This window comes from Pygoscelis adeliae, unplaced genomic scaffold, assembly GCF_000699105.1.
Source record: "Pygoscelis adeliae isolate BGI_AS28 unplaced genomic scaffold, ASM69910v1 Scaffold63, whole genome shotgun sequence".
Lineage (NCBI taxonomy): Eukaryota > Metazoa > Chordata > Aves > Sphenisciformes > Spheniscidae > Pygoscelis > Pygoscelis adeliae.
The window spans coordinates 1,873,537-1,888,218 of record NW_008824414.1 but is presented as its reverse complement, the minus strand read 5'-3'; positions in this window follow the sequence as shown (position 1 = coordinate 1,888,218).

Sequence of the window (14,682 nt, the reverse complement as noted above, 5' to 3'; positions counted from 1 at the left end):
TGTACGACGTCAGGAAGGCTTTGCATGCAACTTCTGCATAAAAGACTGTTAAAAGGGACAAAACCACTTCCAGCAGACTTAAACAGTTAAACAAGTTAAAGTCTCCCAGAGAGAGTTAAAATCTCCCATGTCATCTAACAGGACAGCCAAATCCACAAGGACACGTTGCACCAGGAACCAGAAGGGACTTGCCGCATCCGATGAGAGAGAGCGGCTTGCTGTGCAGCCAGATGCTGGCGAAGTGCTGAGCCTCTGCATCTCCGCTCAGCACATGGGCACAGAGTGGGGCCATGCCGCGGCTTGCAGGAAAGCTAGGAAGTTCATTTTTTCTGGAAAACAGGGCTGTGACTGCACCAAGAATGTGCGGGTAGAAGGGGCTCCTTTAAATCCTCAGATTTAATAAATAAATAAATAAATAAATAAATAAATAAAACCATGAGTCAGGCTGTTGCGAAATCCTGAAACTGGCATAAAACTAATGAGTTACTTTTTACCATTGTTTTTGTTTAATTCTAAGTACTTTTCATCTGCCATCTCACCCCGGAGGCGGCAAGTTCCCGTTTCCTTCTGACCTCTGAGAGGGAAGGTGGGGCTCCTCAGTGTGAAAAGTTACACCCAGGACGTGGAGCTTTTGCTAAACTGCTGAATACCACAAAGCTTCTGATAAAATTACCAGGACTGGCCATCATGTGGATGAGCTGGTATCGCTCGTAAGGGAAGACAGGCAACAGAGTCTTGCAAAAGCACTGACTGCTGCACAGCGCATGTGGAGCCAGGATGGATTCTGCAAAGCCATGTAAAATCCTCATGGCCAAGGGTATGTGTGCCAGAAAATGTATGCACAGCCCAGCGAGAGAACACCCCCTGCATCTGCCCATAAAGACATTGCATTTTACTAAGTGCAATTCTGGAAATCGTCACTCCGTGAATCAATCATCTCCTGTGCAACTGGTCAGGAGAGGATCTTGCTGGAGGTGTTTAGGACAGGAATGTGACATGAAACACTTGAAATGCTGGAAATTAAATCTGAGGGTTTAGATTTTACCTGAAACATGTAGCATTTGAAATAACTGGCAGCCAGGTTATGAGATGACCCAGCCTACGTGACTGATACACAGTGATGATTGATAGCAAACTGTATTGCCAGACCTTTCACTGCACATAATTACATACCAGCAAATACCCTGAAGTGATTAATTACTGCCTGACATGCTTTTGGAGCCAATGTAGGCTCAGGGACTCCCCTCCTCCCCCCAACCATTTTTCTTTCCTACGAAGGAGTCTTTTGCTAGCTTTGTTTATAATTGGGGATGATTGAGTCAATGTCATGAGAACACCATAAACTGAGAGTTGTGACTGCATATGGGTTGTGAAACAGGTGTGACACACACACACACGTGCACACTCACACCCCTGCACAACCCCCTGCCAGATCCACTCCTCCCTGCCTGCACCCTGTGCTGCTCCAGAGCTGGTGATACAAGAGAGGAGCTCCTGAGAAGGGCTGACTCTAAAGCTGTCAGGTTTCCCAGACAAAGCATTTCTGCCTTTGCTTTGTTTTAATAGACCTAATTTTTTGAGGGAATATGAGAATCATCAGACTGATTCAAACACGTCTCTATTTCGGATGCTGATGCAATAACCCTTGTGATGGGGATGAAACACCTCCCAGCTCCTCCTGGCTGTCCTGTTGCCCTTCCATGGTCAGGGAGGTGGGGAGGGGAATGATGGTAGATGATGAAGGGGCCAGAGGCTTCCCAGTGATGGACAGTGATGCGATTTCCAGTCCCCTGGCACAGTTAGCCTCCAGCAGCAGGGAGACCAGCTGAAGGGGGTATAAATACACCTACAGCGGGGTGGCATGGGTGTTTTGGCAAAGTCAAAAAAGCTCTATTGGAATAAAATCCCATGGTGACTGGACCAAGAAGCCTGACCAAGCCCTGATGCTCTCTCTATATCTTCCTCCTTTCTCATCTTGGGAATGGTTGCCACGTGGCTTTCATATGTTTTGGCTGATGTGGTTCTTGATGCTGTAACCATGGATTTTCTTGGTTTCACCCATATGTAATTAAATTCGTATTTTTTCCTCCTCCTCCCACCCTGCGCTAAGATCGTGTCTGACAACCAGCATGGCCTGGAAAATGTGATTGTGATTGATTTTGTTGCCTGGAGCCCATGTCCATTTGAGATTCTGCCAGTGTTTTGTTTTGTGAGTCGATTTCTTTTTAATTCTTCCACAGTTAGGACTTGCTGCTTTCCCTCAAAGAAGTTAGGCCTAGCCTGAGCACTCCAGGCTTAAAACTGAATTTTTCACTCTGTCCCACACCGTTCTTGTCTTGCAGAACTTGCTGCATCCAGCTCAGCTCGGGGACTTTGCTGCAGCCCAGCCAGGGCTCTGCGAGGATCCTGGGGTTTCATTCCCTGCTTTTATTTCCCATTTCTCCTGATGACTAAGAGAGCCACATCTCAGCTGAGCTGAAAGAGAAGCACTGGGCCAGGGAAGGGACTCCCCTGTCCTTCCTGTCCTCAAGAGCCAGAGATTGAGATGTCCCCCTTAAGCTGCTGTAAATGATCTTCCATGCCTTGATAGTCCCCAAGGAGGTGAGAGCACCCTGAAGCAAGACCCTCAGCCATCAGGTCAACCCAAAAAATCATCCAGAAAACTAACACACAAACCCTGGAGCAAATCACCAGAAACTGTTTTCTGTGGCAGGTCAAAAGGAGGATAACAAGGGGCCAAACCTGCAGGGGACAGGAATTAAATGACTTGCTGTCTCCGTTACAGCTTGTATGTGTCCAGAGCTTGTTTGTGAGCAATTAATGTGGTTGTCTTAAGCAGAGCTGTGGAGAGCATGATTAAGTAATTAATAGTAATTAAAGGCACATCATCCACAGGCGTGTTGTCCGTGCCCATCCTGCACAGCCCTGTGCTGTCGGCTGCCCCATGCCATCTTGCCCGAGCAAGGGCTGAAGTCGAGGGGAAAGAGCCTGGGTGGGCTGTAAGGCATGCATCACTGTGGGCTGTGCTTGCCCTCTCTGTCGGCCCTGCTGTATGCCCGGGATGTCCCTGGGGAAGCCTCTCTACTGTCTCCACCCCACTAAACGGGGGCAGTGGCACGAGCCGTGGCAGGACTCTGCTCCCATCTGCACCTGCCCCAGCAGTGCCCAGGGAAGGAGGGAAGAGGCATCCACCTGTGCATGCATGAGACTGACTCTATTTTGACAATGTAGTGTCTTTTTTAATTGGAATGTGACTTTCCACCAGTTTTAGCTCATAACTGCACCAAGCAACTTGATCAACTTAGCTAGGTGCTATCTTCGCAAAGCTCCCTCTCTGTCCTATTTCACTCAGTCAAGACATAACCCTTAGACCTTTTTGCCATTAATGTGGGGCCTGGCTAAAGGGACAGTTTCAAGCAGGGACAGTCAACCAACCTCACTCTCATCCTATCCCCATCTCTGCTAATGACAGATGTTGAGGATGGGCGGGAGAGAAAATCTCCGTGTGGTCTGGTTTGTTTTTCCGAGTGACCCAATCAACAGCAAAGCCAAGACAGGGCAAGAAAAAAAGCAACGTGGGGATGGCATGAGGAATTCAGGTTTAGACTTAACCTCTCTTTGCTTTGAAAAGAAACAGATCAGTCCCTTTTGAGATGGAGAGAGGAAAAAAAGTCTGAGCTTTTTAGAAATTTCCCTGCATTATTTGCTGAATCAGACTTGAAGCTGCAAATATTCCTCTCACCAAAAAGGGCATCTTTTTAAGCGGATTTACCTTTTTAGCTCTAACCACTGCTGGTCCCCCTTGCCTTCAGCTATGTTTTGCCAGCAGGACTAGGCTTTTCATGAACTGCCCTTAGCAATGTCCTGGGAGCTCACATCAAGAGGAGAGATGCACTGAAGTCTCTGTTTCCTACTTCCAAACCCCTTCCCCTTCCTTTTCAACATTTCCCCCTGCTGCAAATAGTAGCTGAGCTGTAGATCTTCAATTATTTTTGTGCCTTTGCCCCATTTAAGCATTGCAGGACGTTATACAGAACTGAGAACTGAATCTGCCTCTCAAAGCCATACCACACAGTGTAAGGCTCCCAGGCATTTTCCTGCAGTCAAAAATCTCCTGATATTTCATATATTAAATCTGTTTATTGAAGCTGTTCTTCTGCCATGATACTTTTTCACAAGCTATATATTTTCCCTTGCTAGGGCTTCTCAAAAAAAATAAGTGTCAGGGCTTCTGGCTTATGCCAGCACAACAAGGTTTCTTGAGAGTGAGTCACCGCGTTTGCAAGGCTGGAGCTGGAAGCTGGATTTCTGTGCTGTTCCCAGGGACCTGCCTACGGAGAAAAGCTAGCCCAGGATATGCAAGGATGCAAAAGAATACAGGTTTAGGGTGAATTTGGGGATAAAAGTCTTTCCCCCCCTCCCCCATTTAGCAATTGCATCCACAGTGGATTGCATTAAAGAAAAGGAGGGTTCTGCTTACGGAGTCGGAGGAAGGTCCCCACGTAAATTAGTCCACCTGGGATAATCAGGAATAGCTATTCTGGGCAGGGCAAAGCCTCCAGAGCAGCACTGAGGGGAATGAAAGACAAACTCCTTTTTCCTTGTGCTCTCCCTCTCATTGTTATCTACACATAAATTATTCACATTCTTTGCAAGCCGAGTCTTGTCTTGACTGAAGGAGTTCAGATTATTAGAAACCCAACAATTTTCTGCATATTTCATGATAAAAGAAGCTCCAATGGGGCAGGAGGTTAGAAGCAGGGGGCAAAGGGATAGGATTTCTTCTGCTGCCATTTCTGCTCCCAAGAGTTTCCTGAGATTTCTGGACTACTGATGCCAGAGACTCCTGGATACCCAGTGAGAAAAAAAGCCACAGCATGGAGAATATGGAATGACCTCCCAGAGAGGCCAAAGCACCCATGTGTGTTGGGGTGGGATGCTCTCAGGGAGCATCACCCCACTGGGAGGAGGTCAGAGATGGTGTGCCGGGGGAGAAGCGGTGCTGTGGAGCACAGGCTCCCCTTGTGCCCTGCTCAGATTTCAAGGTACCTTTCGTTATATACATTTAATAACAGAATATGCCTTAAAAAATTTCCAGTAAAGAGCCATCTCAAAGCAAACATGATCCACTCCAGAAATGTTGTTTCAGCATTATCCAAATGCTCAAGGTCACTGTGGCTTGCTTCTTTTTCACCCCTGTAGTGGCATTTTGCCATCAGCATTTCCATGAAATGGCTCATTTTTGATGAATTATCTTTTTTGGATGGCAAGGGAGGAGGAGCACTGGATGGTTTCCAAGCAGCTCCATTACAGATGCCAACATTTTGCATGGGGCCTCTCTCACCCTGGTTTATTGATCACCAAGACATGACCTCACAGGGCTGAGTCTGCCCAGGAACAGGCAATGATGGGGTCTGGATGGCCATCCCTGTGCTGCCTCTGTGGGCAGTTCCACTGCAACACTCCCAGTTCAGGGCTTAGTGGAAATTTGGGTCTGTCCCTATCTGCCCAGGCAAACAGGCTCCAAAAGACCCCTCACCCTGCCCAGCCCATCAAAAGCATCCCTGCCACCTCCAGCTTTCTGATGTACCCTCAACCCGAGTCTGGAGGATACTCTGGGTTACTTATGGCATTGACTTCCCCCCTACCACCCTCCCTGGTTTCAGAGCAGAAATAGGACCCAGTTTAGTGGGGGCATGGAGGGGTTCTTCCCTGTCCCACAGGATGGTGGCTCAGAGAGCTGTGACTGCCTCTGTAAACACATCTGTGCCCAGCAGGGAGGAGAGCTGCTTCAGCTAAGGCATAAGTCTTGCACCAATGGGCACAAAATGGTTGGGAAAAGTTGTGGGCTGGAAATTAAAAGGCTCCAAATCACCAGAAGAAACATCCTCTTTAAGAGGGGCAGGCAGAGCCATGGCTCAGCCAGTAGGCAAGGCGGCTTCTTGAAGGGTTTGGGGTTGGTGAGCCCCTTGCCAGACCTCGGTCCCATGAGCTGGCAGAGAACAAGTCAGCTCAGTGCTGACTTGCTGAGGTGGGAGCCTCATCCCAGTGCCCAGTGCCATCAGGCACGTGCTGGACCGTGATGGGGGAAAGCAGCTTTCATCATAAGCTGCGATGCAGGTTCTTTGGCCGTTCGTGAAAATGAGGGTCTTCCAACTCCAACTCCTGTTTGAAGTCAGCCCAAAGTTTCTCTCTCCTTACGTATGCTTGGGCTGCCATGCCAGCTGGCTGTCCCTGCTGGGACACTGGCACACGGTTGCCTGCCAGGGCTGAAACCCTGGGGAAAATGAGGTTCTGGTGACACAAGAGCTAATGAAATATCTGCAGTATGAGAGGTCCCCTGGTATTTTCTCTGTGTGCAATTATATGTGTGTGTGTGTATATATATATATATATAAACCAGAACATGGATTGGAGTGAGAGAGAGAAGTAAAAATATATATATATAAAAACATACCCAGGACTTCTTTGCAAGTAATTACAGATAAGGAAGTTGAACTTTGCCACGGTCTCAGCAGACACAGCCCCCCCTTCTCCCTCCCATCCTTCTGCGTCACACTCTGTTATCTAGCTAAAAATAAAGGAGTGTTGGGCACCCAAGTCTCCCATGGGCAACCGCATGATAAACATCAAGCCTTGGTATTAGCAACCCATAAACAGGGGTGGGGGAGTGGCAGCCTGCATCTGTCTGCATTGCTGCCTCAAGAGGCAGGCGGGCTCCAGCCCTGCAGCAAGGATGGTGTGGGGAGGGGGTGGGGGACATTGCTCAGGGATCCCAAGCCCTCTTCTCCCAGGCTGTTTCTTATCCAGGGCTAAGCCAATTTTAGCTTAAAATGAGCCAGTGCAAGCTCTGCTCAGCTCAGAGCATCCTCAGATGTTATAAACCCTCAGACCACAGTGATAAAACTCCAGCAGGTCTCGCTTTTCCCAAACCAGCCCCTTCAGTGACCTCCCAATGGGTTTATGGCCTCCTCATGCTTCACCGCTCTCTTCAAACACATTGTCACACCAGGACTTCCTCGCCTGCAATCAAGCTTTGCTTTTCACCCATTACACCCTGGCAGTTACCAGGGACACAGAGCAGCCAGGCTGAAAAGAAATGCTGATGCTGAGGTTTAATAAACAGTTTTACCCCCCCACACCTGCTTTGCTCTAATCGAGTTTTACAGGGGGTCAGCAAGGGGAAGGGGGGGCAGATGGGTTATGTGTTCTGCATGAGGTTTTGCAGCTGATGAGGGATGAATCATAGTGGAACTTTTTGCATCACACCCTTGTGATAAAAAGACAAAGATGGGTAGCACCTTAGGAGAGGCTGGGCTGGGTGGGAAGACGGCTGGCTTTAGTGCCAGAAGCTGCAGGCAAAACTGGCAGGGGATGAGTTTAAACCATCCTTGCCCCATTCCCAGTTTGAGGTGCTCTGGGGCTGCTGGAAGTCCCAGAAGAAATGCAGCAGGTCCCAGGGCCGGGCTGAGGTCTGTGGGGAGATATCAGCAGGGTCTCCCCACCTCTCTGGGACCACCAGATGCTACTCCTTGGCCATGCATGGGAGACAAAGACCTGTGCAGTTGCATCGGGAAGGCTAAAGGCCATTTATTTGGAGATGTGGCTGTCACTAGCTAGGTTGGATGGGGAACAACTGAGTGCACACTCCAAGAATGATGTGTGGGTGGTGGGTTGTTATTTTTTGGGAGGGGTTCCCCACAACCCACTGTCATCTTGGCACCAACCAGCTCTAACAGATCCCTCCTTCTAAGTAATCAGGCAGTTTCGAAGGCTGGCTGGAAAAGAGCGTGGTCCATCCTGGGAGGATGCAGTGGGCAAGAAAACATTGCAAAGCTGCAGCATTGCCATTCCCCCTCCTGCCTGTGGACTTTTTAAACAGGCAGCAGAAGCCAAAGGATGGGGAAGTTGCCAAAGAGTTGAAAGGGCCCCCTTGTTAGAGAGTGCAAGCAGCAAGGGAGGGGGCTTTCCAAGAGCTATTTAAACATTAACCAGCACAACAATTACCCTGTGTTCCCGTTTCCCATTGCCACGCTGGTCTTTCACCTCTGTGTGGGTGGATCTGCAGGGTCCTGAGCTGCCTCCAGCCCTGGAGACATGACCTGTCCACTGCTGGCACAGTGCTATGGCAGTGACGGGAGCCTCTATGCTGTCTCCTCTGCCTGCAGGACTTCATTACCATCCCTGTAGCTGCAGGCGAGCCTACAGGTATGAGGTCAGGGGTTTAAAACAGGTTATTTACTTCCCTCTTGCAGCCATAACTTGGAGGATACGGTTGGAGGGTTTCAGAGAGCCACAGCTCATAAAATAAAGTCAGAGTCGCATGGAGCTGCTGGATGCTGAACTGAGGCGCTCAGCCCTGACACAGCTCTTCTGCCCAGAGTGCAAGCAGGAGTACCCGGACCTGCAGCAACCACCTCCCCCCATCCAAGCACATTCAACCCCTTTCCCCACCATGTCAGGGACAATCCTGCAGGTTTAGCATCTTTAGTATGGGGATCCGAATATCACAACATCACGGCCAATTTCTTTTTTTAGCCTTGGGAGTAAACAAAACGCTGGCAACCTCTTTTACACCTGTGGAAAAGAAGTCTGGGGGCATCTAAAGTGATGTGACCAGGGTTAGGTAGGAGCCAGTGGCAGAGACTGAAAAACTGCGCTGAGACCCAGCTTTGTGTCCTGCTCTCTTTCCAGCAGCAAAATACAGACTTGAAAGCAATGCCAGGTGGGATCAGGATCTTCAGGTGCGCCTGTCTCCCCGGACACCAACTTTTGGGAATGCTCCAGCCCCAGCACCAAGGGATCACAAGAAAGTTTGTAAGCTGACAGTAGCCCACTCCAGCTACAAAATTTGGGTATCATTGGGCCAAAGTAATAAAAATAATAAATAATTAATAAGTATTATTAATAATAATATAATCTGTGGGTTGATGAAGAGCTGGGTGAGATGATCTCTGCCTCCCATTCCCCAGTGTCTGCAAGCAGCCTGTCCTCCCTCTCCCCCAGCGCCCCGTGGCCATAGGCTCAGCAGCACTTCTCGCAAACTCCCCTCATGCTGCAGCATTTTTGCAAGCCATAAGATGTCATTAGTCAAGGCTGTCAGGGAGGGAGGACGAGGGGGTCATTAGGCACGTGGGATTATTTCTGATCACCTGTCAGCTGCGTATAGCTCCAGTGCGAACACCTGGGGGATTTATAGGCTTCGTAACTCACCTTCCACCAGTATTTTAATGTAGTTGTTGGAGAGTTGCTCTTTTTTGTAAGCTTTCCTCCCTTAAATCTCACTCGAATATCTGAGGGAAGTAAACACAAGCTAAGCTGAAATAAACAGAATAGTTTATTAGAGGAAATATTCCCAGGCTGGGCTCTCCATATTCCCTAGTCATCATGAACTATCCTCAATAAGAATATACTTGTGCTGAAACGTCTCAATTTTGCTCTACTAGGCAAGCGCTACCTTGTTTTTTTTTTTTTGCACAGTATGTGTGTAAAGTGCCTAGTGTCCCGCAGACCTGACTAACAGCAGTGGCTTTTTGCTGTTCAGACAGAAAGTACATGCAATTTGGGGTAATTCACGTAGGATGAAGCTGACCAAATGAAAACAAAGCAAACAGGGTCTAAGTTTGAATCAGAGTGAGATCTTTTTTCTTCTTGTAATGGTTTATAGCCCGTTTTAAAGAGATGGTCATCCTCACCTCACCCAAACCTTGACCAGAAGTACCCTGTGCTATGCAAAGAAATAGCTCTCTTTGCATTACACCATTCTTCAAGGATTCAGCGCCTTATGAATTACATTAACCAAGATGATCCTTTTAAAGATACTTGCTAGGGAGGCAAATCTCATTTGAAATAAAGCAGAGGGATTTAGCTTAACAAGGCAAAGCGGGGGAAGAGAGGGAGAAGGACCTGTGTAGCTGAGACACCAAGAGGCAAGGCAGAGGGCGAACCTGCAGAAGAGGGGCCGCAGAGCTCTTGGGGTGAAGGAGACATCATGAAGCTACGTGCATGAAAACGTGGGACATGCCAAGCTGTCGGAGGGGTGTTTGAAGAACCTTTGTCCATGAGAGCAAGCGGACATCGCTCAGCAGCCCTCCCTTGGTGGCCTTCAGAGAGGGTATGTCAGGGACATCCAGAGAAGCAGCGGGGGACACGCTGGTAGCTCATCTCTGCTTATTTCTGTCCTGACCCCATCTCCTGCTGCTCCTGGCTGGACCCCAGCCCTGGTCCATTCTCTTCTTGCCTTTTCTGCCATTTGAAAGGTTGCAGGTCCTTCTCACCTGCTCCTAGCCCATGCTTGCGGAGATCTGATGCAGCTGACAGCCCACCTTCTTCCTCACTGCTTTTTCTCCCAGCTGGTCCCATGCAGGGGCAGCATCCTTGGGCATTGCCTGGTGGCCTGGGCTCCACATGCCACAAGGGTCCCCAAACATCAGGCTGGGGACCACGGCTCCAGCATCACTCGCTGCTTCACTGAACTGCCCGCTCAGGGAGATGGTACAGCAGCATAAATCACAGCCAGCGTGCTGCTTCAGGGCACCGCAAGGTCAGCAAGCTCCTTGTGCAATGTTTTCATGACAACTGGCCTAAACACACAAAACCCCCTGCTGACAAAAGCACTCTCCATCCAGGAAGAGAGGCTGTGTGGCTTGAAGGAGGATGTCTGTCCTTGCAGCTCGAGGCACAAGGAGCTTTGCTTGCAAGAAGACACAACCCCTCCTGCCCCTTCCCGCAAGCAGTAAAATAAACTGAGACATCCCACCTCAGCCCCCCCTGCTCACAAGGCTGGGGGGCAGATCCAGTTGCCCAGTTGCACACACACAGTCACAGCCTCCCAAAACCTACAGCCCAAACCCTTCTGGTTGTTTCTCTTCCTCCACCACAGGGACAGGGATGGTTCTCCCCATTAAATCAGGAGGAGGAAAGCCCCCCCACCTCCATGCGGGACACAGCAGGTCACCCTGTGTGCCCAAGGGGCCCAAGTCTGGGGAACAGATAAGTCATGCACACGATTCCAGTGTGCATGACTCCATGCCATCAGGAAAACCCCCATAAATTGGCTCCCACCAGGTGGGATCGGTGAGGACAAGTCCCTTCACACTAAGGAGGGTGCAGGCACTGCAGCATCCACTCCTGGGCTTTCAGATCCATGAAACGCAGGCCAGGAGAAACACACGATGTCCCACACGCTGTCTGGAAAACAGGGCCGGAGGCGCAAAGGGAAGCGATGGTCAGAGGCATCTTCAGGAATGCTGGACCGGACTACGCCGCCCACCATGCCACCTGTGTGGCAGAGAGACAGGAACTCACTGGTGATGCTCTGTGCGAGTAAGGAGACCATGGGGAACCGCACCTTTAAGAGGCTCTCTGCACGGTCACAAGGCAGCTAAGCACTCAGCAAGTCAATCCTTGAATGCCACAGATCAGGGTCCAACTCAGCTCCAAGTGATTTCTGGGCATGCACCAACAGCCTTGATAGGAGCTCAGTAACTGCATCACTGCGTAAGCCTTTAGGTTCATTTTGAGGTCCTGCAACCCTTTAGAGCCCCCATGGCCCTCATCCTGCAAAGCAGACAGCATGGCCTCTCACCCAGGCACTATGCACCCTGAAAACCAGGGAGGCCACCTGAGAAGCAGAGAGGAGCCTAGGGCAAACCTCGAGCAGCATAAATGCTCACAAGCCCTGCCAAATTGCGCTTTCATGAATTGGGCTCATCATTTCCTCTCTGGCTGCCATGTCATCATTTTAAAAAGAAAGAAAAAGTCATTTACCACCCAGCTCCGGCTCTCCTCTCCAAAATGTCACCCTGTGTTTCCTGTGTCAGCAGCCACCCAGGAGCAGAGGCAGCCTCCAGCTCTGCAGCATCCTGTTCTCAACTGCCCGCCTGGTGCTTTAACCCCTGCAGACCTGGCTCTCTGCCACTGCAACGGCTTGCCCGAGGCCAGACATTTAAAAAAGCCACACCAAGCAAAACCAAAACTTTCTCACTCCCTCCTCTAAGTGCTGTGCACAGGGCGATTGCCTCCTTCACATAGATTTAAAATAAAAAGAGGTGAGGGAAGAAAATACCCACACCAAACAGTATTCTCCCCTTTCACAGACAGCAGCAGACATGCAGAGAAATTAAGTGACCTGCAAAAGAGCTCAGATTTCATTAACTGCAAAATTATCGATATTCCCCACGTCCTAAAGAGACACGCTGCAGAAGGCTGCCATGCAACAGATCCATGCCAGCGTGCCGCTGGGTGCGGAGTGACCCTGAGCAAGTCACTTCTCTGTCCCCGTGCCAAAATCTCCTCACCCCAGGGAGGTAGGAGCAACCTCCTTCATAACATGCAATGAGAACCAACTGTAAAATGCAGCATTGATATTGAGAAATAAGCAGAAGAACACTTTTTTTTTTTATCAGGCCCTTTCATTGTATAAATAATTTATTTCAGTTCACAGCATTATGTCTGCATCTTTTAAAAAAAGAAGAAAAGACAGGAGGAACAGAGACTGACGGACAATGGCAAGGGTAGGACACGGGCAGCAGGATATCCAACACTGATGGGAACACCGCAAAGGTACCTGGGGAAATGAGACTGATACCTCATGACATCTGCTAAAAAAAAAAAAGTCATTCAAACATACTTACAGAAGACTCACAACCTTGCAAAAAAGCCCAGCTTGTTTTCAGAGCAACAATCCAGGCAGTTTCCCTTAACCACTGTTCTGCTGAGGCACCTCTTCTTCTAGCCCCCCATAGGCGATGCACATCTTCATACAGGAAAAATCAGCGTGGAGTTACAGAAATACCACAGAAGCCATTAGCTACTAATTGGAAAAGTCTTTTTAATTATTGCAGAAAGCAGAGTTGGTGGGAACAGCACCGCCACAGCGTCCCACCTGGCTCAGCTGAACCTTCAAGCATGCGCTGCCAGTTCAGCGCACGCATAAGTGCTCTGCCGAAAACCAGCCATTTCTCCAAGGGGATGCTCAGCTGAGCTGGATGTAACGAACTCCCAGGATGGACCGAGCTCTGTAAATGCATGCCACCAGGCCTTCCATGCCAGCGTTTGCCAAACCAAGACCTCTGTCTCGACAGCAAGGAGGCAAAACCCACAACTAATAGCCCACACGTGTCATTTTTAAAACCTGATTGCTTTTGAGCTGGTGGGGAAATCATACCTTTATATTTCGCCTCTAAAACGGGTCACTCTCCAAAAAAAGGGTTAATGCATGTGGCTTCTGTGGCATCAAAAATAAATAATTTTTTTTTTCTCTCTTGACAGCAAGTACCAAAGTGTTGGAGGTGAAGACAAAGCACAGAAAACCCAAGGAAGCGGGAACAGAGCCACCTGAACTGATGGGACCAGCCCACTCACTCAGCGCACAAGTCGGGACTTGCATTGGGAACTCAAACCCCGCAAGAAGAGAAATACTACTTGGCTGCAACATTTGTTTCCTAACAAAAAAACGCTATTTGGAAGGTGCCGCGCTCATCGCTGCAAGCGGAGAATCAACTCCCTGAAACCCGAAGGGCATTTTTCTTTTGTCTGCTTGGTGGTTTCTCCTTGGCTGCTCAAGGAAGGGGTTTTCAAATGGGAAGGCTGGTGTAAAATCACCAAAAAATCCTGCCAGACTGTGTGGCTCAAAATTCAGGATATTTGCCCCCATCCGAGGGCTGCCTGCTTCTGCTCTGTGAGCAGCGTGGAAAGCCAGGACCCTGGTTTTCTCCTCCAGAGAGCTGGGTCCCAGGTCAAAACACAGACAGCAAATGGCTTTTGGTCCCCCCAGGACCTCAGTCTCATCCAGGTACCAAAATGTCCACCTGCAGAAGGACATGGCAGGGCCTGACCCTGCCCCGGGTGCTCAGCAGGCGGAGGCAGCCCACACAGCTCTTGCTGGCAGCAAGGGGCTCTCTGCCTTGAATCGGGTTTAAATCTTTATAAAAAACTAACACCCCTCTACATTACCCCCCCTACACATCTTCACACCCTGCCATTTTCCCGGCGCTGCCGAGTCCCTTTGCAGCAGAGATTTTGCAAGCTCTGGCTACCTCAGTGCCAGCAGCCATCTGCCCTGCCCTGCCCCCCCAAAACCCCACGTTTAGCAAGCACTGCCCTGACCTCCTGCACCAACTGCAGAGCAGCACGGTGACCAGTACCATGACACTTGCTCTTTCTGTTTGTTTGTTGTTGGTTTTTTTTTTTTTTTAAATAACCCCTAGCTTGGATCACCCCAGCTGAAGCAAATTAGCACCTTGGAGCATGCCTCTGCCTGGGCACAATAAAGACCTGCTCGGGGCTTTGCTTCAGAAGATGCCACAACTGAGCCTTTGAGAAGGGGGACTCCTGGACACCCCCCACCCCCCCCCAACACTTCCAACAGCATTCACCCAAAACCCATCCCTTTTTCTTTTTTCCTTTTTTTTTTTTTTTTAAGCAAACAGCTTAAAGCTCAGCACCAGTCAGCAGCTGCTAAGCACCCCCGGCGCCGAAGCCTTACACCTCCCCCGGGCTGAAGGCTGCCTGTCCTTGCTCTGCCCCCATCCGTGCCCTAAAACATCAGCCGGGGAGGGAGGGTTTGTCCCCTTACCCATCACCCACCCACCCCCCCACCAGACATTTTGTGCTGGCCCAACCCCTCCGCTTTCAACACCCCTTCCCACCGACAAACGCGCGGGCGGGACGCGGGCAGGC